Source organism: Macaca mulatta, chromosome 6 (genome assembly GCF_049350105.2).
Source record: "Macaca mulatta isolate MMU2019108-1 chromosome 6, T2T-MMU8v2.0, whole genome shotgun sequence".
NCBI lineage: Eukaryota > Metazoa > Chordata > Mammalia > Primates > Cercopithecidae > Macaca > Macaca mulatta.
In genome coordinates, this window is record NC_133411.1 from 112,343,720 (window position 1) to 112,368,457 (window position 24,738).

The window sequence follows — 24,738 nt, forward strand, 5'->3', positions numbered from 1 at the left end:
ATCTGCTTCTTGGAAAACCTAAACTAAAACAAGGATATTTTCCCTCTTTCAATTCATATCCTCGATTATGTGGTGATTTGCCTCCCCTGCATAGCTTGGTTAATCATTAACCCAATGGGTTAAGTAAATAGATCCATATTATCTGTTATTCTAGAACACACAGACTGTTGTCTTTATCAGAACAGTGTTGTTACAAATCAGTGCATGAAATTTTGATTGTCCTTTAGATGAATAATTTGGAGTTCAAATTTTAAACTCCTTTTTTTTTCTTGCCTATAGCGTCATTTTACAAAATGGCTTGTCCTTCACTATTACTAGCCCTCTAAGACCACTACTTGGACCTCTTGTTATTTAGTTTTAGCTGCTTTGGAAAGTTACTTGGTTTCTTTTTTGATTGCCCTGCAAACGAACACATAGACTATTAAGGCAGAAGTATGTTAAATGTATTCTTCAAATTTAGTAAAATCCAGTCATTTTTCTCTCAACCAGTAGAAACTTGATGTTACAGGTAACATATAAATATAAGTTTAGGTAATTTTACTTGGTAATTAACCTTATGCTGTCTGGAGATACATCTTATTCTTGCCACACATTGCTTTTTATTTTTTGTATTAATACTTCATGCATTTTTGCCTTTTTCTCTAATAGCTTGTAGTTTCTTTAAACATAAAGAGTCTGATTTAAAAAAAAAAAAATTCTGCAGTAGTAGCTGAATTTCTCTCATTAGCTAAGGCACTTAGCAAAAGTTGGTGGATGGCAATAATGAGATATATTGAGAACTGTGCTTTATATTTAGAGGTGAATTCAATAAAAGTAAGGATCTCTTCAGTTCTACATAAGGGCCTTGATATTAGATAGTTTCATATGTGACTAAAGATAGAACAGTTTCTAATTTATGTACACTATGTATATATTCTGCATTTTTTTTTTTTTGGAGGCAGAATCTCACTCTGTCTCCCAGACTGGAGTGTGGCAGCACTATCTCAGTTCACTGCAACCTCCGCCTCCCAGGTTCAAGCGATTCTTCTGCCTCAGCCTCCTGAGAAGCTGGGACTATAGGCGTGTGCCACCATGCCCAGCTAATTTTTGTATTTTTAGTAGAGATGAGGTTTCACCATGTTGACCAGGCCGGTGTCGAACTCCTGGCCTCAAGCGATCCACCCACCTTGGGCTACCAAAATGCTAGGATTACAGGTATGAGCCACCACACCTGGCCTCTATTCTGCATTCTTAAAAACACCAAGTTTGCTCTGGACTTAGTGCCTTTGTGATAGCTGTTTCCTCTTTTTTGCAATACCTTTTTCCTAGATGTGCTAATTACAGATTCCTCCTTGCATCCATGTGTCAGTTCAAATGTCATCTTTTTAGAGGGCTCCCATGATCACTCAGTTTACAGTATTTCTCCTACTGATACCTTCTTATTTCTGGCATTCTTATTTTTGAAATTTCTTGTTTCCAATGTTTATTGGAACAGTGTTTCCTTATTAGAATGTAAACCACTACATGAAAAAGTCCTCATTTATCTCATACGGCTGTTTTCCCAGGATCTGGGATTTTGATTCAGTGAATATTTCTTCATGTTAAACAAGTGTTTGTTTTCGTATTTATTAAGTCAAATATATTTTTGATATTGCTATAATACCTTGGTAATTAGAACTTCTCAAATAACATTAAGCAAGAACATATCTGACTGTGTGGTTGTGTTTACTTGTATGTTTATGGAATTTAGGCAGAAAAATAATATCTGGTTGCCTCTCAAGGAGTTTCTTGTCTAATGAAGTAAAGCAGATGGTAAACAATTACATGCACTATGATAGAGTGAAGACAAAGTGGAGAGAACATTCAGGGCAACTACTGTAGAATTGCAGGGCAGGATCAGAAAGGGTAGAGTGGAGACTTGAAGTGCTTACCCATGTCTTTTTTATTCTCTCCATCTGGATCTTCTGGGAAAATGATATGGCCTAGGTTCCTTGCAGCTAGACATGGCCTTGTTACTAGTTCTAGCCTATGCACTGTGGACAGAAGTGGTGGTCTTCTAGGTCAAGGGAGTAAGAGACAGGATTATAGCCCTTCAGATTTTTTTTTTTTTTTTTTTTTTTTTTTGAGACGGAGTCTCGCTCTGTCGCCCAGGCTGCAGTGCAGTGGCCGGATCTCAGCTCACTGCAAGCTCCGCCTCCCGGGTTCACGCCATTCTCCTGCCTCAGCCTCCCAAGTAGCTGGGACTGCAGGCGCCCGCCACCTCGCCCGGCTAGCTTTTTTGTATTTTTTAGTAGAGACGGGGTTTCACCGTGTTAGCCAGGATGGTCTCGATCTCCTGACCTCGTGATCTGCCCGTCTCGGCCTCCCAAAGTGCTGGGATTACAGTCAGATTCTTATTACCCTGTTATGGCAATGTTGGAAGCGCATGTTAAAATGACAAGGTCACTAGGAGACAGGACTGGCATTCACTCTTAGGAGATACCTGCTATGGAGAGCTGCCACATCTGCCATGGACTTTCAGTGACAAATCAACCTTTGTGGTATAAGCCACGAAGATTTCAGGATTAGGTTGCCACCTCACTGTAGCAGTCTATTCTAGTATAGAATACAGTGAGGAGATGACCTCTGAACTGGGTTTTGGAGGACCAGGAACAAAGACTGGATAAAATCTGTATGTTAGAGGTTCTCCTTTCCATTTTGCCAAGATAGAACCTGGTCCCTTAAAAGAGTAGGAGCAAGTTTAGACATAAAGGTAAGTTAATATTCCAGATGCTAAAGAGGTAGCAGAGTCTACTAAGTGTCAGATATGTCAGGAAAACACACCATAAAATCCTGATATCCAAGGCCCCTGGTAGGCCAAGTGCTGACGGCGCTCTGTCAGCAGTGCCCAGCTTGTCTGATTTAAGGCCTATTGTGCTCACCCTGCTTTTGCAAATACATTTCCTCTTACTGAAAATGACAGCATGTAATAGCAGTTGGCAGAGGTGACCAGAATAAAACAGTTTACCCTTTTCAATGTGTACATCCAGAAATGCCTTTAATCTTTAAATGCACTCATTTATGATTTTTATGGGTAACAAGCCACTTTTGTTGAGTTTAATGGTAATTTCATCTGTCTCACCATTTTCAAAAACAACTTTTAGAGTATTTTTACTCTTGGAAGTGTATAGAAATGACTGTATTTTCCATGCAAACATCAATTTAGTTTATGCATTTTAGAAAGAATTCCCAAACAGTGGTTTATTCTTATTCACAGTCATTTCTCCCCCTTTGCTGTATGAGTTGTGTTTTATGAAGCAACAACCATGATGTGAGGAGGAGTCTGTCTGATCAGAGGCAGAATTAACATTGCTTGAAAGAGCAGCATTCTTTCTGTGTACTCAAGTTAATTGGTGCAGTAATTTAATCATTGAGCCTCTGTTCACATTTCATGTGTAAGTCACTTAAACTTTTTTTTTTCGCTTTTTTAGAATGTCTAGGTTGATGAGCATTTAAATAAATTTGTAGCATTTAAAAATGTCCTCAAAACTGATTGCAGCATGACATCCCTCAGATTTTGTATTCAGTTTTAGTTTAGCTATTTTGAAGCTTTCAGATGAAAAAAACACCTAAATTTAATATTCTGCAACAGGTTTTTCCATCACTATGCCAAAGCCCAGAGGAACGCAGTATATTTTTTGAGTTTTAGTCTTCTATTTTTTCCTTAGGATATTTTTGACCCCACACACTTTTTCCTTTACATTTGACTGAGCTGTGATCATGACTCTGACCTCTAGCCTTGAAAGAAGTAGGAGTTATGCCTCTCAGGAGCGATGCCTCAGGCACTTTGCAAGTCAGCTGGCAGGGATTATTTCCCAGACTGTGAAGCGATGACCTTCTACAGAGAGTGAATGTCTGCAGTGCACGTAAATTCCTTCAGCCAGGATTGAGAGCCTTAGGTTTGTTTCCTGCTCTATGAATCAGAGTTTTCCTTCTCTATGAAGGACAGGTAATTTAGCGGTATATTTAAAGCCACATGTTAGGTGCTCACATGTTGGTTAATTTACTGTTTGAGGTGAATATATTCTGGTTTTGAGCTCCATAAAGGATTAGTTCAGAAGTAAATCTGGAAATTTGGAATAAAAAACAAGGATGACTTTACTGTGATTAAAGGACACCTTACCTGTTATTTCTAAACAAAGTGCCCTGACAGTGCTGTCTCAGCTGTTCCCAACTTGTCTGATTTCAGTATCCCAGAGAGGATTTCTGTTGCTTCCTAAGCTATCATTACAACAATAATATAATGCTGATTGCTACGATATTTTCAGAATACATTAAAAGGAGGAATGAAATTTAGAATGATTAATAAACACTTTTGGAATTTGTGGGATGGCATTTTGTTTTTATTCTCTAAATAGAACTGTCAATCTGAAGCCAGTAAATTTCTAGAGCTTTGAAAAATTAGAATATTCACCTATTTTTTTGAGGAACATAGTCATTTCAAAAGCATGTGTATATTTTTAAGACAAAAACTGATTTTAAACATTATGTGATGATTTTTAACATTGATGTTAAAAATGATTTATATATTTTAAGTCCTTCTGAAAAATCCTTGAGAATCCACTTATTGCCACTATCCTGTTTAGCAAATTCTAATATAAATCTAACTGACAGAATTGTGGGAAAGGCAGAGTAAAATAAGAGAGTAGCTATGTTACTGAAGGCCATGTGAAATACTTGGAAAGCCAGGATAAGGAACTATTGCCAGATACAAAATGTCACTACAAATATCTTATAAAATGTTCCGTTTTGTTCTAGTTAAAAAGTTATCTGCAATGGGTGAAAACATTTTCAATCTAAATCACACAGAGCTTTTCTGGTAATAGGACCATCAATGTGGTACTTCTTGTGTAGGACTAGGCCTTGTGGTCTAGAATAAAATTTGAACAGTGATTCATTCATTCATTTATTCTTTCAAAAATGGATAATGACTTCTTAAAGTGTTGGTAAATAGTACTCGAAGGTACAACTTAGTCAGATTCTGTTGTTAAATATTTCTCTTTTACAGAGTTTAAACAAAACGGAGAAAGTTTCTCAAAATATATCTAATTGCACTAAATCCAACTGTTTAAACTCCAATAGATAAAGCATAATTTACCTATGTTATATCTCGCTATTCTCTTTCACTTGGCTTCTTTGTTTTTTGTTTTATTTTGTTTTGTTAGCAAAGGAAATCTGTGATATATTTGGATGCATATTTATTTAAGAGGCCCTGGCCTATTGAATCTGGTAAAACAGAGATAGAAAGCAAAAACGATACTACCTTTATTCTATCACCAGTAGGATGGCATGGGACAATTGGATACTGGCCATAGCATTGCGTTAGCTTCACCCTCACCTTTGGCTTCCCTCTCTCTCCCTCCCAGTCTCCCACCCCGTTTTCTATGATCAAGATTTTAATTTCGCTTACATGAGAACAACTAGAGTGACGTAGCCAGGTTAGTGACTACATTTCTTTTAAAAAATTGGTCCTAGTCATGAAATCAGAATATAATTAAATCATTGAGTTTTAATGACCTCAAATAGGATAAGGGTATATTATAACTTGATTTGTAGTCCTACTTTTGGAAGGATATATAAATTATCTTTGTGGAATTGTATAGGTCTAGAATGTAATGAATGATGTAAGTCAATATGATTTATAGTTTAAAATATTTTTCCCTTATAGGCAACTCCTGTCCCCTGCTTGGTATTTCCACTGTGCCACCAGCATCATTTAAGTTCTTACCAGGATTACTGAAGTGGCTTCATAACTGCTTTATTTGTTTTGGATCTCATCTTTAAATTTACTCCCCAGAATATAACCAGAGTGGATCTTTTAAAATCTACCTGTTCTTCATTTTTAAAAATTCTTTATTACTATGCATCACCTTCAGGAGAATATAGAATATGAGGTCCTTTTACTTTAATTGCAATAGTATAAATTAAAATTTTTTGAGGACATATAATTTTGTGTGTGTGTATGTATGAAATCTTGTAGATGTGTGTATATATATATATATGTAAAATATTAGATACATTATATACTATGCACAGGAGCAGAATTTTAAAAAGGATGTGGTAAGAATAATTTTAAAAATAAGCTACAGTCTTCTCATGTATTCACCTTGTGTACCTTTTGCTGTGTGCACCCAACTTTGGAGAGCTCCATTACTCCCCTATTTGTTTCCTACCGTAAAGCCACAACTACATAATTACCAAGACTGTGGCATGTTCACTCCTCCTATTTCTTCTGTTAGAAATGCCTACCTCACTTGACCCACTCACCCATAGACCTTCTTGTTGAGTAATTTTTACATAATTTTCCAGACTGAGTTCATGTGCCACCGTCTCAGAGAAACCAATTATATCCCCTTGTCTGCTTCCAAAGCATAAATTAACCATTTTCATAATATTTTAGAGTATAGATAATTATTTTTTCTAATATTCCAAAGATTAGGAGCTTCTTTGAGGAACAACTATCTTGTTAATCTTTACATCATCACAGGCAGACACAATGTCCAGCATGCATTATACCTTCAATATAATTTAAATGAATTCATGTGTGAATCAGGAATGAAGGAAGGAAGGAAGGAAGGAAGGAAGAAGGGAGGGAAGGAAGCAGGGAGGGAGGGAACTAGCCAGGGAGGGAGGGAGGGAGGGGATAGAGGGAGGAGTTAATGGATGTGTTCAAGATAAGACAACCAGTCATGGTAAAAGGAGGATTTTTAATCCATGTCTCTGTGGTTCTCTGATGGTCAATGGTAAATATATAAGGAAGGTAATTTTGCATTATTTTGGTGAGAAAGTCTGTATATTAGGTATCCGTATCAAACATAAATATTGTTATGTAAATGTTCTCTGTTTTTCTCTAGGTTTTAAACACTTATGTGGTAACCTAATCCTATTAAAAGCTTTATTTTTGTCTTTTTTAAAAAGTGTTTTCTTCTGTTTTATGTAAAGCCATAGGACTAGCACAAATACCTAAAATATTGATGTGCTTAAAGTTCCTTTTGAAATGAGCATAGGATAGAGCAAATCATAGGAAGCAGGTTATGGATAAGGATAATATATTTTGATGATATTCAAATTTATTCAGCAAAGACCAAGTAAGTCAAAGCAGATTTGCTGGTTCATCAGTTGTGCTGCTTCTGCATTCTTATTAGTAAACTGTAGCACATTTTACAAAGACTCAATCTTTTCCCACAGGGCACAGCTCTAGGTTAAGCCTAAAAAGCAACTTTCATTATAGATCGTTTATTGAAAGTGGAGTGAAGCAATTACAGTATCTCTCTGAAGAGGTATATCGGCCAAACACTCTACTTTGGAATAGTGCTTTATACTGGATTAGTTATTTAATGCTTTGGCTATTATTGAAACTTGGAAATGTGTATAGATGCCCCTTTGGGCTTATTGATACTGTTAGAAAAGTAACATATATTCTGGAAAAAAAATATGATCCTCATCAAGCCTTTTTAAAAGTTAAAATGTAGACATTTGCCAATCATTGTTTTAGTTTTTTAGTTTAAAATACCAATGAAAGTTGTTTTGAGGATTTATGGAAACTAATATTTATCCATTTGACTCACTGTGGTAATTATTTTGTGGTGTGTTGATTTAGTCAAATTTCCATTCTTTTGATTATGTGTTTTATGCAAATTTTGATATAAAAATATAAGGGCTCTTATATTTAGCATCTGAATTTTCTCATTTGACAAATTGGAATTAAATATATGAGATCTATTTTTTTATAATAGGCCAATCATAAAATTTAGGCTTATTTTAGACAAACTAGTGTTCCTAAGAAGTCAAATAGTTTCCTTGGAAATAGTTGATTCTTTTCTCTTGAAAATAATGGATTTTTGTCACCTTCATCTTATATTAGGGCTAGGATACTTTCTTTTTTATATTTTAAATTTAAAAGCTCCAAGTTTTTGAATATGTCAAACTTATTTAAATGAAACTGAATCTTGTGATTCTTTCTTGACATTTTCAAATATGATTCAAATTTGGGAAAATTTTTCTTGCCAGCTAGTAAATGATTGCTGAAATCATGAATTGAAATTTCTCTATTCAAATGGAATGTCATATTTATAAAGGTAATAGCTTGTAAGAGATTGTCAGTGGCATTCAAATCTGAATCCAAAATGCATTTCTTTCATTAAATATTCACACAGAGTTGTCATATATTTATATAGGTCATTCCCTGGGACGTTTTTTACATTGTCATTTAAAAATATTCATTCTTAAAGAGATACAATAGAAACATGCTTTATGTATCCATTCCAGGTGCATGCTTGTATAGTACTGTGCTGTTGAGGCTATAGCTGTTATTTATAGTGTTACAGTTACTGTACATTTATTTGTTCTTGATTTTAGCTTTTCCAACTGTGCATTTTCATTATCAAGGACAAAATTGGCTCACAGATAAAATTTCTCACCCCCATAAGTAAAATAAAAATGAACTCTCCAAAGTTGAAGTAACAATGAAAGAAATAAATTGTGGCAATGGAAGTAATGGATTTAGATGAACGATGTTTGTATTAGTTGATGCATTCACAAGGTTTTTACCAATGAAAGTCCAGTAATTCAAGTGAATGGAATTACTTAAAAGATATACTTGATGTGCACTAATGAAATAATATTTTCTTCTTTTCTGCTCTTTTCTTTTCATGGCATAACTGTATTTTATTTCTTTCCCAGATTCTTTTTTGCTTCAACCATATAGGTGTAATAATATTTGGTTGAAGTGGAGTTTCAATACTGCTCGCCTAGGTTCAAAACCTGGCTCTGCTACTCCTAAGTTGTTTTGGGGCACTTAATCTGTGCCTCTGTTTCTGTTTTTAAAATCAGAATAATAGAATAATTAATAACTTTCTCATAGAATTGTTATGAAGATTAAATAAGTAAACGTATGCAAAAAGCTTAGAGTAATGTTGCCATATGTAATTTAAACAACACTGGAGTTATTAATCTCTTTATCGTTGTGGACATTAAAGTATTTTTGTTGTTGAAACGGGAGAGTGTTACAAAAAAAGGGTGTGCTGGCACGCGCCTGTAATCCCAGCTATTTGGAAGGCTGAGGCAGGAGAATCACTTGAACCCGGGAGGTGGAGGTTGCAGTGAGCGGAGGTCACGCCACTGCACTCCAGTCTGGGTGACAGAGTGAGACTCCATCTAAAAAAAAAAAAAAAAAAGAAAAGAATAAAGAAATGGGAGAGTGTTTATTCAACGAGCACCTAGAATTAAAAAGTGAATTGCATGAATACATTCTCTCATTAATACAGTTTATTGTGGTTGTAATGGTGGGGTTAGTAAAGAAGTAGAGATAGTCTCCTAGTCTCCAAAATGACTTGGCACTTCAACAGTTTAAACTACATACTAAAGTTTGTAGAAACTGTATGCAACCATCACTGCTGCCTCTGTTGTGACCATGTGGCCCTTCTTTTAGATAAGGAGTTATAGCAATACATTATATAGCACTGGATTTTGACCTTTGGTATATAAATTCTGGTCATCTCAAGGTATCTTGTAGGGTTAATACAGATATAAGTAATAATAATTATAATACATTTAAGAGATTACAACATACATTGTGTTATTTGGTTCCTTCTGTATGCAGTAGGTATAGATTATTATCTTTATTTTTCTGATGAAGCTACACTGGCTTAGAGAAATAAAATGACTTACCTGAGGTCACAGTTAATCATAGTGGCAGGATGTATAGAATTGGCCTCATGTCCAGTTTATATTTGTTTATTAACTATTTCTAGTTACCAAAACTCTATTAAAAATGACATTGTCTTAAGAAAAAGGTACTTACACAAAAGTAGAGTTAATATCTAGATTGTTTAAGAATTTAAAGTCACTGGTGTTGTAAAATAACTAAGAAAGTAGGACTCGTATTAACAATTGTTTTGGTTTATACTATTTGAAAGACTCAGAATTCTTGGCATCAGATTGTTTTCATAATAAGCAAGGAGGATATAAAATTTGGCAAGACCTTTTTCTCAATTGATATATTTTAATAAGTTTTATAACATTCAGTTTTTAGTATAGTCTATATACTAAAATTAGGAAATTAGAACTTAGCCTGTATACTAAAATTAGTATATGTAGTCTATATATTAAAATTAGAATGTTTTTGAAATATGTTTTAAGAAGAAATATGTATTTTTGATAAGTGTATTGGCAATTCTTAAAAACATGGAGGAAGTGATAAATATATCGTTTGGTAAGTAATTTGTGTAAAGACCCCTAAAATCGGCCGGGCGCGGTGGCTCAAGCCTGTAATCCCAGCACTTTGGGAGGCCGAGACGGGCGGATCACGAGGTCAGGAGATCGAGACCATCCTGGCTAACACGGTGAAACCCCGTCTCTACTAAAAATACAAAAAACTAGCCGGGCGAGGTGGCGGGCGCCTGTAGTCCCAGCTACTCCGGAGGCTGAGGCAAGAGAATGGCGCAAACCCGGGAGGCGGAGCTTGCAGTGAGCTGAGATCCGGCCACTGCACTCCAGCCTGGGCTACAGAGCAAGACTCCGTCTCAAAAAAAAAAAAAAAAAAAAAAGACCCCTAAAATCATTAATAGCATCATAACTTGAAAATTAAAAGAGCTTATTTAAAATATAAGCTTATTAGCAATAATAAGTGGACTTCATAATGAAATATTTACTTTCTTACCCATTAGCATTTTAATAATGAGAATATTTTAGACATGCACCAGTTTTTGCCAGGTTATACTGCAATGACAATCGACCTCTAAATTTCAGTGACAACAATATAGATTGATTTCATGTTATGTGTCCATTGCAAGTTGACATGTAACACAGTCTCATATTATTGTAACACAACTTTACATTGTTGTTCTTTCTTGTATGGTCAAAGGGAAAGGAAAGCCAATGTGTCATTAAGGTTCCTGCTTGGCAGTGCCACAAATCACTTGGGCTTATTTTGGACTGGCCAAAGCAAGTCATGAGAAGCAGTGAATATTTTGAACTAATGTCACAATCTACTACAAACACCATTATAATTCCTAGGCATGGACTCTGCTTAAGAGAAATATTGCAGGGTTTGTGTGTGTGTGTGTGTGTGTGTGTGTGTGTGTGTGTATGTGCTTGCACTTATATCTAAAATTGTATCTCATGGGTAATAGCTACATTTTCAGCTTTTTTTATTGTTGGCTGGGATTCTAATTTTTTTGTATCAAAATTTTCCTTGCATTTTTTAAATGTTAACTTATTATTGGAGTCAATACTTTTGACTTCGAGAAATAACATCCCACAGCAAACTAGTGTATTACAATGGAGAAGGGTTTATATGGATACATGGGAATGTCGTAGAACCTATGGGTAGAAGTACTGCTGTGTTCATGTGGAACTAGAAAGTTGTCAGGCATTACTCCCTCTCTCACTTTCTGAATTTTCTTCTTTCCTTATTTCTATATGTGAGTTTCCTTCTTTTCTCTTTTCATATGGTCATTTTTCCCTGCTTTTTCATTCATTTGGTACTCAGTGACAGCACCATAGTCCCTGAGTTTACCTGTCTCAACTTTAGAAAACATCAAAGACTCAACTATCCTTTCTGAATCCCAATTCTGAATTCCCCAAAGAGAGAAGCACCAGCTGGTAGGCTATAAGTGGCCCACTAAGTAATTTAAATCATGGAATTTTAATCTCTATGGATTAGGGGAGATAGGAGGAGAAATTTGTTGAAAGAAGATTGGACAGACAATCCAAAAGCTGTCTATTATTCAAACATTAAATTTCTTATTAAAATAAGAAACTTTTTTTTAAAAAAAAACAGTATTTTCATGAATATGTTTTAAATAAGTTTTCAGTTATTTTTTTTTATTCTTACTGTTGATAGGGAAATCTGATAAGCACACTGATAAAGCTTTAAAGTTAATGAACAGGGCAGTTCTGAAGCTGTTAAATTGTAAAAGAAAAAGCTATTGGTATACTCATGTTCTTTTATACACATTGTTCTTTCCTTACCCCAGAGGCAATGTTAAGTCAATGCTCCCACTACACAACTAGCCATCTCCCATAAGACCCAAGGCTACTGTTTCTCTAGAATAAGGAAGAAAAAGAAAGAAATCCTCAGAATTATTTTAAGAAAGTATTTCAATTTTTCTCAGACATTAAATTGCGCATTAAGCTTGTCTAATATAATTTCAATGTTCTTTTTAAATTTCATGAAGTTTAGCTGCACTGGTAAAGCAGGTTAAATGTATCAGAACATTATACTTTTTTTCTCCATCTTTTTATTTAGAAAGTTTGTAAATCGAAGAAAGGTAGAAAGGCTAAAACAGTGATTTCCCATATATCCTTCAACTGGATTTACCAATTTTTGCCACACTTGCTTATATCTTCCTACATGTATACTTGTATCTCCTACATGTATACTTCTATCTTCCTACATACATTGAACATGGTTTACTCAATTAAAAGAAGGTCAATTAATTCCCTCAGGAAGAACTTTATTGCTTTCACTTTATTTTGTACTGCATCTCCTGCTTTTTTGTCACATAGAAGATGCTCTTGTAAAAGATATACCTCAATCTAATGTGAATAACCAAAATGGCTCAGGGGCCTTTTCAGTCACCTATTAAGCCCCTCTCTTATGGGAAGAGATGTATTACAGCATAGGTATAACTTTGCCTGTTGTCATTAGTTTGCATACAAAATGTCTTGAAATTTTGTGTTGATGCGTATTTTCTTGACCACTTTGCCGGAGTTATTCCATTTATTTTTATTTCTATTTATACATGCTGGAAAATGATTTAGAGTCAACAGCAGGTGGCAGTACTACCAAACGTTTTGGTACATAATAAGCTTGGAAAGTAATGTCTTTCAGTACCACAGGAGCAATACAATTAGTAAGGAGTCCTTAAATACCTATGCTTATCTCCAATTAATTTTATTTCAAGAATTATTTTTGAAATCAGTTGAAAATTATGGCTAAGTGTATTTAGAAATACTAGTTTAGAGACTGAATTTTGTTCTCGTGGGATCAAATAACTGAGAAAAACAGGTTTGTTTTATCCTTGTTTCTCGTTTATTCCATAACCAGGAAAAATAAATGTGAATACTTAAAAATTAGAAAGAATAGGTAGTTTGAATCCTGTTAAAATTTGCTGGAAAAATGTCACAGCAACATTTATTTCTATTGATGAAAAGGTAGTTATGTATGTTGAAATTTTGTGGCAAACTTTAAGAAAGCTCTTATGAAGGCCGGGCGCGGTGGCTCAAGCCTGTAATCCCAGCACTTTGGGAGGCCGAGACGGGTGGATCACGAGGTCAGGAGATTGAGACCATCCTGGCTAACGCGGTGAAACCCCGTCTCTACTAAAAAATACAAAAAACTAGCCGGGCGAGGTGGCGGGTGCCTGTAGTCCCAGCTACTCGGGAGGCTGAGGCAGGAGAATGGCGTAAACCCGGGAGGCGGAGCTTGCAGTGAGCTGAGATCCGGCCACTGCACTCCAGCCTGTACCACAAAGCGAGACTCCGTCTCAAAAAAAAAAAAAAAAAAAAAAAAAAAAAAAGAAAGCTCTTATGAAGCAAAGCTACTCTGATTCACCAGGGTAACAAATTTTAGAAAGCTTAAATTGCTCTTGACATTTATGGAAATAATTTTTAAAATTCTCTTTAGTTATAATTTGTTTCAAAGACCATAATTTGTTGCAATTCTCTTCTTTCATTTCATAGAAAAGGAAACTGGACAAGCAAGGAATTTTTGTTTTCATTGAGGGGTTTGGGTTTGTTTTCACAACTTTTGTGTCATTTTACCAGAAACAATAAAGACTTTTTAGGAAGTCATATCAACAACTGTTTTATGTTCTTGGATTTTAACAGTTCTTCTATACATGTGTTTCAATAACTTACATATGGCTTATTTAAATATTTGTATATTTATAGGTTCATATATCATCTAGATATCAGATAATAGCAGATTAGTAGATTTCTGTTACTAATATGATTATTTAACTTATTAAGAACTCAGAACACTTAAAATTAGCATAGAATTGAAAGCTCATGTAGTTTAATGAGATCATTGCTCCAATGGAGAAACTGAGGCCCAGGAGAGATTTCAGTGAAGGAGAGAGACTTAATGGTAAAGAAGGACCTTGTTACATTCTCTCTTGATTCTCAGGCTGTCTCAGGAACAACTCGGTTGCAAATTCTTATTTTATTTACTTATACTCTCAGGACTCTTGCATTCACTAGGTTCTGTATTTTACTATGAAGAAAATTACTGATAAAAAATCTGTGCTCCCCAAAAAGTGTGCATTTTAGCCATTTCTCTAATTAATTGGTTGGCCTCATACCCCCATTTGCTAGATGTGTAATTAAAATTTAATGAGTCTTCCTGAACTATAGTTCCAGTGCTTTTGAGAACTACCCTATGTAGTGGCAACTATTATTATTCCTACCTTTTAAGACTGACAAGTGAAAAAAAAATGATAAAATGTTTAACTTATATTAAGATAAAACAGCAAATCATCAAAGGATGTGAGGAGGACAATAGAACTCTGAGGCGTAAGTACAGATTCCCCAAGGGGCAGCCTTTTCCATGAAAAACAAACAAGACAGAATGAAATCTTAAAATTTTCTTCAAGGATTACATTAGAATTAGGAAATGAGATGGAAACATTTTATGCATTGCATGTGGAATAAATCATCTTGAAATAGAAGCACATTGCCTGTTCTCAATAAGATATCAATGATTTATTGAAGTTATTAGTTAACTCAAACACACAATTTTTGGCATAGTATTGAAATTTAGCTTTGATTACATTTTAATTATTACTCCATTAAAACCTATTATTTACATACAATAGCTTTTTTATAAGGTTAGGCAAATCACTGTTTCTTAAAAATTCTCAGGTCATGTGTGTAGCCAAGTGAAAGTGCCTTAGAAAGAGAACTTTAGTTTGGCCTGTGGTAATCTATGTTTTAAATTACAGCACAACTCATTCCAAATCAATATAATGAATTGATTTGTAAACGTTTGAGGCAGGACTGCTTTCTTTGGATTTTGTCTATTGAATGTGCACTGCAGTTAAAGCATCCTTTTTCTGCATAATTAAGTCTATGTTCTTGGCCTTTCACTGAGTTTAAACTGTGTTTAAAAGGTAGAAATGTATGTTAAGGCAAAATTATGCACATCCATTATTCTTAGTCTTATAAATATTGAAGCATTTTTTCCCTTTTAGTGAGAGATGGAAGAGAAAATAAAGCTGAATGCCCTGAACTTTAGTTCCCCTTTCTGAGGACATTTTAAACCATTTTAATTCTGGGAAGCATTGAACATACTTCCTTCAAATGCCTAAATTGCCTGAATACACAGCAACATTCTTTATTCTTGTAGCGATGGCGATGTTTAAATTATGGTATATGAGAATAAGTGAACAAGAACAATGTGGTGATTTGAATTCTGAGAATTCTGAAAAGATTTTGAGCTAATATATAAATGGAAAGAGCTATGGTAAAAAATCAATTGAACCAACATTTATTGAGCACATGTAATAGTGCTTTATATGTAGCAAACATTGGGTTAGTCACTTCATAAATATCTTCCAATTTCACAAGAATCCTGCAGGTTGTTTTATTCCACATCTACCTATAAGAAACTAGAAAGTCAAGTTATTGAAACATAGATTAAAACATGGATCTTCATCGTGATCTTTTGGCTCTAAAAGCAACATGTTGCTTTGCCACCTACCAGTTGTCAAGAGCTACAGATATAAAAATAAACTCAGTTCCTGCCTTCAAGAAATTCATATGGGTGGTCTATTGGGAAAGAAAGCCATTCAAACAGTTTACATTATCATGTGATAAATCACAGTATATAATGATGTACTACGGTAAGGAGGGAATTATTTCTGATAATAGGAGCTAAATACGTTATCATTGAGATAGGAGAAGGTATAGTGCAGAAGAAGTTAAAAGTAGTGTCGCATGGTGGATTTTGAAGGGCCTGGAAATTTATGCTCAATAGCTTAGGACTCCTGGGTTACTAGGCTTTCAAACAAGCCTCATGATTAGTTTCCTAAATGGTTGTTGGTGTTAGTGGATTTAATAGTTTTATGTCTTTGAATATACATTTGAATGCTTTGAAACTCCAAATTATTGAAAATTAGTAATTCTCTAAGTTTTATTCCACCAGACTTTTGTAGCTCAGGATACATTTTTACAGGAGTTATTTGCTATTCTCATTAACAAAGCATATTTTATATTTTAAATATGCTCATACTTACACAGTAGATTTCAGTTGTCAATAATCATTATTGTAAAAACATCCATACAAGATGAAGTACTGGTAGTATTCACTTGGCAACTTTATATCACATTTTTCAGGGTTTATGAAATATAAACGGGATTTTAGACAGTGTACATGGCTGCATTATAAGAGAGATGAAGGAGTTTAGATTTTTTAAAAATATGATTGTAGACAAAGAGTATTTTTGGAACTGTCAATAACCTTAATGTTTTTAAGTATATATTTGCTGTCATTACATCTGACTCACTGATTGAATTACACATAAGTAACCTGTATAAATGGATACCTTGCAGGGACTGGAGATGTTGGTAAGTTCTATATTGTCTTCTATTAGAGATAATTATATTTTAAGTGGACACTCAAAATTTTATTTTTGAATTTCATTAGTAATTTGGGAATTGATAGAAACTTTAAATACTTGGAGCATCATCCTAAATATTATCTTTTTTCAGCTTGGGAATATTGTATTTTCCATCTCCTCAATGGATAACATCTCCTATAATGTTATCCAGTTATATGGGATTTATTGCACTGTTGGTTAGTGCTTTTTATGGCCTTAATCTCAGTAGTTTTATTTTGAAACAAAAGTTGTTGCTTTATGGATATATGTATAAGTTCTGAAATACTTTTCTGATAAAAATATGAATATGACATAGGAACTTCAAACTCTTAGAAGGCTCAAGTTATACTTTTCTTAAAGACAAAAACATTTTAAAATGTGTAACATCGCCCTGGAAAGAAATAATTGTATAGAAGTGCAACTATTCTCCTCATAAGCACTGATACCAGCTCCTCCCACGTCTGTACGGTTTGATCTGTTGTTTCTCTTTACCACAAAGCAGGTTTCCTTATCACTGTCAACAGCATGAAATCAGACATCAAGCTTGACATTAAGACTCTTCACATTTTTCCTAAATGTTTTCTAAAGATGAAACTATAATAGAAAGAAGGAGATTTGACATCAGGAAAGGAATAAGCAATTTTTATTATAGATGTCAAATATAATAGAAAGGTAACAATTGATCATTAGATTTTTTTTTAAAGATCTCTGGGTTAAAGGTGTTCAATGTTCCTGAGACAATATATGAGTCAGTTGAGCTTATAGTTTCTGTATATGTATACGTGTGTGTGTTTAATCTTGTTACTGCTACTTCTTAATAAAAGAGAACCTCATTTCTGAGGTTCTTTGTAGGATATTGTACTGGGTTACGATTCATTTTTATGCCTTGTATATATAAACAGGCCCAAACCGATTTTATGTTGACTTCATCATGGCAGTATTAGGAAATAACTGTGATGCCAAGTGATGGCCTTACTATTGAACTGTTTTGTGCCTAGGAGGCAAAATTCTTAAATTCTTATTAGCTTGTTAATATGTCAGATATATTTGGAAAGTATGAAGTGTTTCCTAATTATTATACTAGTAATTCCAACTCTATGTACTTTTTTTTTTTTAACAATATAAAGAGGCGTGAGCTTCAATTAATATTTGGGACTATAAAATAACAAATTTAAAGGGATAAAGTGTGTAAATGTCATTATAATAATAAAAATTCAAATTTATAAGATGAAGCCTCTGCATAGCCTTGAATAAATTGCTCGCAATAAAGAAAATCCTAAAATGACCATTAGAGGGTGCAAAGGCATTGCAGAAATGGACAAACTATTCCTAGAGTGAGAAATAACTGAGAGAAGTGTATCTTTGTGACCATGAAATGCTTAACATTTCAGAAAACATTCAAAGCTTCTAGAGCATTTCGTTGAACATGAGATAAGTGTATGCTCATCTGAGTATAATCCTACTTTTCTTATTTGATTTCTTCTGAATGAGCAAGTTGTCACTATGTTGGTTCTTGAAAAGCTTAAATAAGATCAAATCAGTAAAGCAGTGTTAAAAGGGGGAATGCCATTACAGTTGCTACAACTGAAAAACTGAATCTGGGTTGTTTTTTTTTTTTTTTTTAAAGGTCATAAATTATCATTTTAGAGAAATTTCGATTATAAGTTTCATATTTCATCTATAAAGACAGACATCAAGCTTGCCATTAAGACTTTTGATTGGGGAGAGATAATTCTTGAAAAAGAAAGGCTTTGGGAAAGTTTGAGAAAGAAAGACAAAAATGCTATAAATATCTTCTAATTCAGTACATAATGCAAAATTTCTATTTATTAATGTGAGTGTTAAGATTATTTTCTATGCCAGATGATATAATTTTGTGGCACATACCTATTGATTGACCTTAATAGGTTCTTTGGTTTTTTGAAAATTTTGAGATACAAACCCAAACTAAACAAAACAACAAATCTAACATTAACTGTAAATATTAATAGATCATTTGACAGAAGGAACATGCAAGTTGATTCTGATACAGCAGTTGTTGTTTTTTTTTTAGCAATTTATTATTATTATTATTATTATACTTTAAGTTCTAGGGTACATGTGCACAACGTGCAGGTTTGTTACGTATGTATACATGTGCCATGTTGATGTGCTGCACCCATCAACTCATCATTTACATTAGGTATATTTCCTAATGCTATCCCTTCCCGCTCCCCGCCCAGAGCAGTTGTTTTAATAAGTTTTTATCTCATGGTCTTAGTTGGACAGAAAGGTGAGATTAAACTTTTAAAAAAATATTTTTTGTTTGTTTTGAGATAAGGTTAGAAGAAATTGAAAACTGCATTGACTGTTACTTATAAGTGAGAGGAAATAAAAAATGAATATTGAACATTTAGTTTCAAGGCTATATCTGAAAGAACTGCTTTAGACATAATCTCTGTGATGATTTTATATTAGCTTTTAAAAATAAAATCAACTTTTGAAGTGAAGTCTCAGAGGAGATGTTAAGGCAATAAAAACATTTTATTTTGCTGTTGTGGCTTGTCATCTAGTAAGAGATGCCCCAGAGCTCCAAGCATTCCTCATTTTTACACCATCAGGACCTTAGAACCACAGGAAGCACCTAAAAATTATCATCTTTATTTATTTTATTTATTTTGTGGTGACTGTGCTCCTTAAGGAGGAGCTGAATTAAGGGAAGATCTACTGTAAAGAGCAGTAACTAGTCATCTCAAAAAGTCCAGAAGAATAAATAATTTAGCTCTAGTCAATTTATTCAATATTCAGTTACCATATGTCAGGCATTGGTCAACCTGTTGTATTTTAAGATCAATCAGTACTTAGTACTCAGAGTTTTAGGAAGCTGAACTTATTGTTCCTTTAGATTCTACATCTACTCAGGAAGTGTAAGATATCTTAGTACCTTTAACAAATATTCCAGTCGCTCCAGTAATTTCTGGATGCTAGAGAATTGGGTATAACTGAGTTATGAAAGGCAGTGATATTTTCTAATTTAGCATTGATATGGGCCTTCTGTGGCTCATTATGCTACATTGATACTCACCATAGTAGTCAATTAATTTTGTACCTCAATTGCACAGATTTGGTACTATTTTGACATCTAATGCCAGGGAGGGCAGAGAGTTCCACACTGGGGGAAAAAAAAAGTGTTTAAAAGGAATTGTGTTATATTGTGAGTGTACTTAATTTTTTCTCACTCATAAGTCAGTGGGGACAGCCAAAGGTTATTTAATTCATTCCTCAACCTGTCCTAAGGACTCCATGCCATCCTTCAAAGACAGATTGATATTTATCTTCTTTAAATGTCTCAAGGGAAGGAAAAATCTATAAGCTACCTTGGTGACCCACCTTAGTGTGGAATAACCCTCATACATTTATACAAGAAAGAATGAAGAAAATTCTAGTTTGACATAAAAGTCATCATTTATGATGAGTCACTCTGAGAATGAGGGGGCGACTGCACATTTCTTCTATTCCCTTATGGAGAAGATGAATGACCTCTTACAGTCTTAACTTTCCCCTTGTGTTCTGCTTGAAATAATCATGATCCTGTGAATGTTAAATGAAAGAAAATCAAGAACAGCTGTCAGGCAACATATATAATTTTGGGAAAATGAGAGGTTGAGGAAACCCCTGAATATCTTCCTCTTCAACTTTTTTTTCCCCATAATTCATAGCTTTCTCTCTGACTTTCCTCCGGTCACATCTATTTCTCCCAGCTCATTTTCTCCCAAACTCCTGTCAGTGAACACAAGCTTGAGTCTTGACAAATCATGGCACTCAAGTGCAGAACTCTCTAAGGCTCTGTCATAGAAAGGAGGCAGGAGGCAGGAGGAGGAGGAGGAGGAGGAGGAGGAGGAGGAGGAGCCGACTTAAGTGAATGAGGTTAGACAGCCCTAAAATCTGGAATGCTCATCTCAGCCCTAACTCGGAAGTTGATGCCCCAGGGGTAGGGTGGATGGATGGTGGATAAAGGGAATATATTTCCAAGAAGAAATATGGAAAATAGACGGGCCCTCAATGTAACATTAACACATTGTTCTCTTAGGTCTCAGGGATAACCTATGTTTCCCCGGCCACACATACTACTTTGGAAATTTGAAGAAAACAAGATATAAAAAGCAACCAAAGCAGGAGTTATATTTGAATAAGATGATAATTTTGGAATAATTTCTCTGGAGATGGTCTATTCTAGAGTTTTGTGGATATGATGCTATTTTAATGAAACCAATATGAGAAATGTGTCATATTACCACCTAATCAAGCTGTGATAATGTTTCCATTGGATATTACATCAGTGTTCTGTTCTGATTCCAGATGAAATTTAAGATGTTGACTACCAACTATAAAGTCCAAAATTATCTGGAATATGGTTACTTTATTCCCTCCTGATGTTAAACATTGTGAATTTAGACTTCTGGGGCATTCTTGCTACTAGTTTTTAGATTACATTCATGAGAATTATAGAATAAAACTTGTTTTGCATGCATTCTTGCTTAGGGAATACTGGCTAGCTTTCTTGAGGGGGCAGGAAGAAGAACATCTAAGCATCTACTGATATTGGACTTTCTTTGAGAAAGTTTTACTTCAAAATATTAAATATTTAAGCTATTTAAAGTAACTGGTTCTTTGAAGCTTCAAATATTGTTCTGCATGTATAACGTTATGCTTCAGTTTTATGGATTTAAATTTATGTTCTAAATAATGCAGTTCTGGCTTAGGGATAGGGGATGGGAATGTAAAATGATTCCAAAATGTAAAAATGTTACTTTTTAACCTTCTTTTATAAAATATATTATTGAAACTTCTAGGTATTTTAATAAATCCGTTGTTGCCATGGATCCTTCCTAGTTGTTTCCTAATCAGAACCCTAATTCCACTCTGTCTCTGCTCTAATTCATTCAGTTTGTTTCATTCATGGTGGCCAGCATTATCTATTTTTAATTAATAGACTTATTTTTAAAGCAGTTACGTTTATATAACAATTGAGAAGAAAGTACAGAGGGTTCCTATATACCTCTCCAACCTCCCACAGTTTAGTCCCAACTAATCTGTTGCTACATTTGTTATCAATGAGCCAATACAGGTACCTTATTATTTACTAAAATCCATGGTGGACATCATCATTTACTCTTTGTGTTAAATATCCTATAGTTTTTGACAACTATAAAATGACATGTATCCACCATTACAATATCGTACAGAATAGTTTTACTATCCTAAAAGTTACCTGTGTTCTGCCTGTTCATCTCTCCCTATCTCCCGCAGATCACTGGCAAGCTTTTTATTTTTTTAACTTTTCCCATACTTTGCCTTTTATGAAATGTCATTTATTTTGAATCGTTTAGTATTTAGCCTTTTCAGATTAGTTTCTTTGACTTAACAATATGTGTTTAAGTTTCCTCTATGTCTTTTGTGTGGCTTTTATCACTGAATAATGTTCCACTGTGTAGATATGCCACAGTTTGTTTATCCATTCATCTATTGAATGCAACATCTTGGTTGCTTTCACATTTTGGAAATTATGAGTAAAGGTGCTATAAACATTTATGCGCAGGTTTTTGTGTGGGCATACATTTTAAGTTCCTTTGGGTAAATACCAAGGAGCCCTACTGCTGGATCCTCTCTTAAGAATATATGTAGTTTTGTAAGTAACTGCCAAATTCTCTTCCAAAGTGGCTGTACCATTTTGCATTCCCATTAGCAATAAATGAGGGTTCCCATTTGTATACATCCAAGCCAGTATTTCGTATGGTCAGCGTTTTGAATTTTAGACATTCTAATACTGACAGATGTATAGTAGTGAGAGGTGACAATGTGCTAGCAGCCCTCACTCTCACTTCCTCCGCCTCAGCGTCTACTCAGGCAGCACTTGAGGAGCCCTTCAGCCCGCCACTGCGCTGTGGGAGCCCCTCTCTGGGCTGGCAGAGGCCAGAGCCAGCTCCCTCTGCTTGCGGGGAAGTGTCGACTGAGAGGCATGTGCATGGCGCTAAAGTTCCCTCCGGCACGGCTCCAGCGGGCATGGGGGGCATGGCTGGCCCCGCACTTGGAGCGGCGGGCCCAGGGCAGTGAGGTGCTTAGCACCCAGGTCAGCTGCTGCAGAGGTTGCCCCGGGTCCCCCAGTACTGCTGGCGCTGTGCTCAAATTCTCGCTTGGCCTCAGCCGCCTCCCCGTGGGGCAGAGCTCGGGACCTGCAGCCTGCCAAGCCCGAACCCGGCCCCCGCCACGGTGGGCTCCTGAGAGGCCCAAGCCTCCCTGACGAGCACACCGCAGGACGGCAGCACCACCCCCTGCTCCGTCCCATCAACCGCCCAGAGGCTGAGGAGTGCAGGTGCAGCTCAGAACTGGCTGGCAGCAGGACCTGCAGCTCAGGCGCAGCATCCATTAGGTGAAGGCAGCTGGGATCCTGAGTCTGGTGGGGACTTGGGGAACTTTTATGTCTAGCTAAGGGATCGTAAACACACCAATCAGCACTCTGTGTCTAGCTCAGGGTTTGTAAATACACCAATCAAAATGTCAAATACACCTGTCAAAATGGACCAATCAGCTCTCGTAAAATGGACCAATCAGCAGGATGTGGGTGGGGCCAGATAAGGGAAGAAAAGCAGGCTGCCCAAACCAGCTGTGGCAACCTGCTTGGGTCCCCTTCCATATTGGAATTTTTGTTGTTTTGCTCTCTGCAGTAAATCTTACTGGTGCTCGCTTTTTGGGTCCACGCTGCTTTTAAGAGCTGTAACACTCACCACAAAGATCTTCAGCTTCACTCCTGTCAGCGAGACCAGGAACCCACCAAGAAGAATGAACAACTACAGACACGCTGCATTTAAGAATTCTAACACTCAGTGCAAGTGTCCGCGGCTTCATTCTTGAAGTCAGCGAGACCAAGAACTCACGAATTCCGGATTTAGTAGTATCTAACTGTTGTTTCAATATGCTATCCCTTAATGACATATGTTGAGCATTTTTTTATATGTCAAGTTGTCCTGTGTGTCGTCTTTGGTGAGATGTGTTCTCAAATCTTTTACCCGTTTTGAAATTGGGTTGTTTTCTTTTTCTTTTTTTCTTTTTTTGATTCTAATAGTTCTTTGTACATTTCAGATACCCGCAAAGATTCTCTACTAACATGTGACTTGTCTTTCATTTTCCTAACAGTGGGTTCCACAAAGTAAAGGTTTACGATGTTAATGAAGTCCAACATCTCAATTTTTTCTTTCATGGATCATGCTTTTGTTGTTGTACCTAAGAAATCATTGCCAAATCCAATTTCATATAGATTTTCCTGTATGTTATTTTCTAGGAGTTTTATAGTTTGTGTTTTACATTTATGTTTTTGATGTATTTTGAGTTAATTTTTGTGAAATGTGTAAAGTCTGTGCTGGATTCTTCTCGTTTTATACATGTGCATGTCCAGCGCTTCCATCACCATTTGTAGAAAACCGCATGTTTTCTCCTTTTATTTGCCTTTCCTCCTATGTAAAAAATTGATTGATTATATTTGTGTGGGTTTATTTCTGGGATACCTACTCTGTTTCATTTATCTATTTGTGTATTCTTTTGACAATGCAGTCCTAATTAGTGTAATTTTATAGTAAGTTTTAAAGTTGGGCAGTGTCAGTCCTCCAACTTTGTTCTTTAATACTGTGCTGACTATTCTGGATCTTTTGCCTTTCCATGGGAACTTTAAACTCAGTTTGTCAATATTCACAAAATAACCTGCTGGGATTTTGATTAAGACTGCATTGAATTTATATATCAAGTTTATATTCCTGGATTTCATCAAGGCCTCCCAGCTCTGTGAGTTCCTGAACATTAAACTCAGTTTGTCAATATTCACAAAATAACTTGCTGGGATTTTGATTGAGACTGCATTGAATTTATACATCAAGTTGGAAAGAATTCCCTCTTAACAATTTGAAGTCTTTCTATCAATGAACATGGAATATATCTCCATTTATTTAGATCTCTTTCATCAGAGTTTTCCTCAGATAGACCTTATACATACTTCGTTAGGTACATACAAAAATATTTCATTTTGAGGGTGCTACATTGTTTTAATTTAAAATTCTACTTGTTCATTGCTGGTACACAGGAAAGCTTT

General features: G+C 35.3%; 1 long non-coding RNA gene across 1 annotated transcript in view; it reads left to right on the forward strand.

The window, feature by feature from the left end:
- LOC144341510 (uncharacterized) overlaps window positions 1-24,467 on the forward strand; it is a 122,559-nt gene extending 98,092 nt beyond the window's left edge. The window contains exon 5 of the long non-coding RNA XR_013418471.1: window positions 23,324-24,467. This is a non-coding gene — a long non-coding RNA (uncharacterized LOC144341510). The remainder of the gene's footprint in view (window positions 1-23,323) is intronic.
- Window positions 24,468-24,738: the final 271 nt, after the last annotated feature.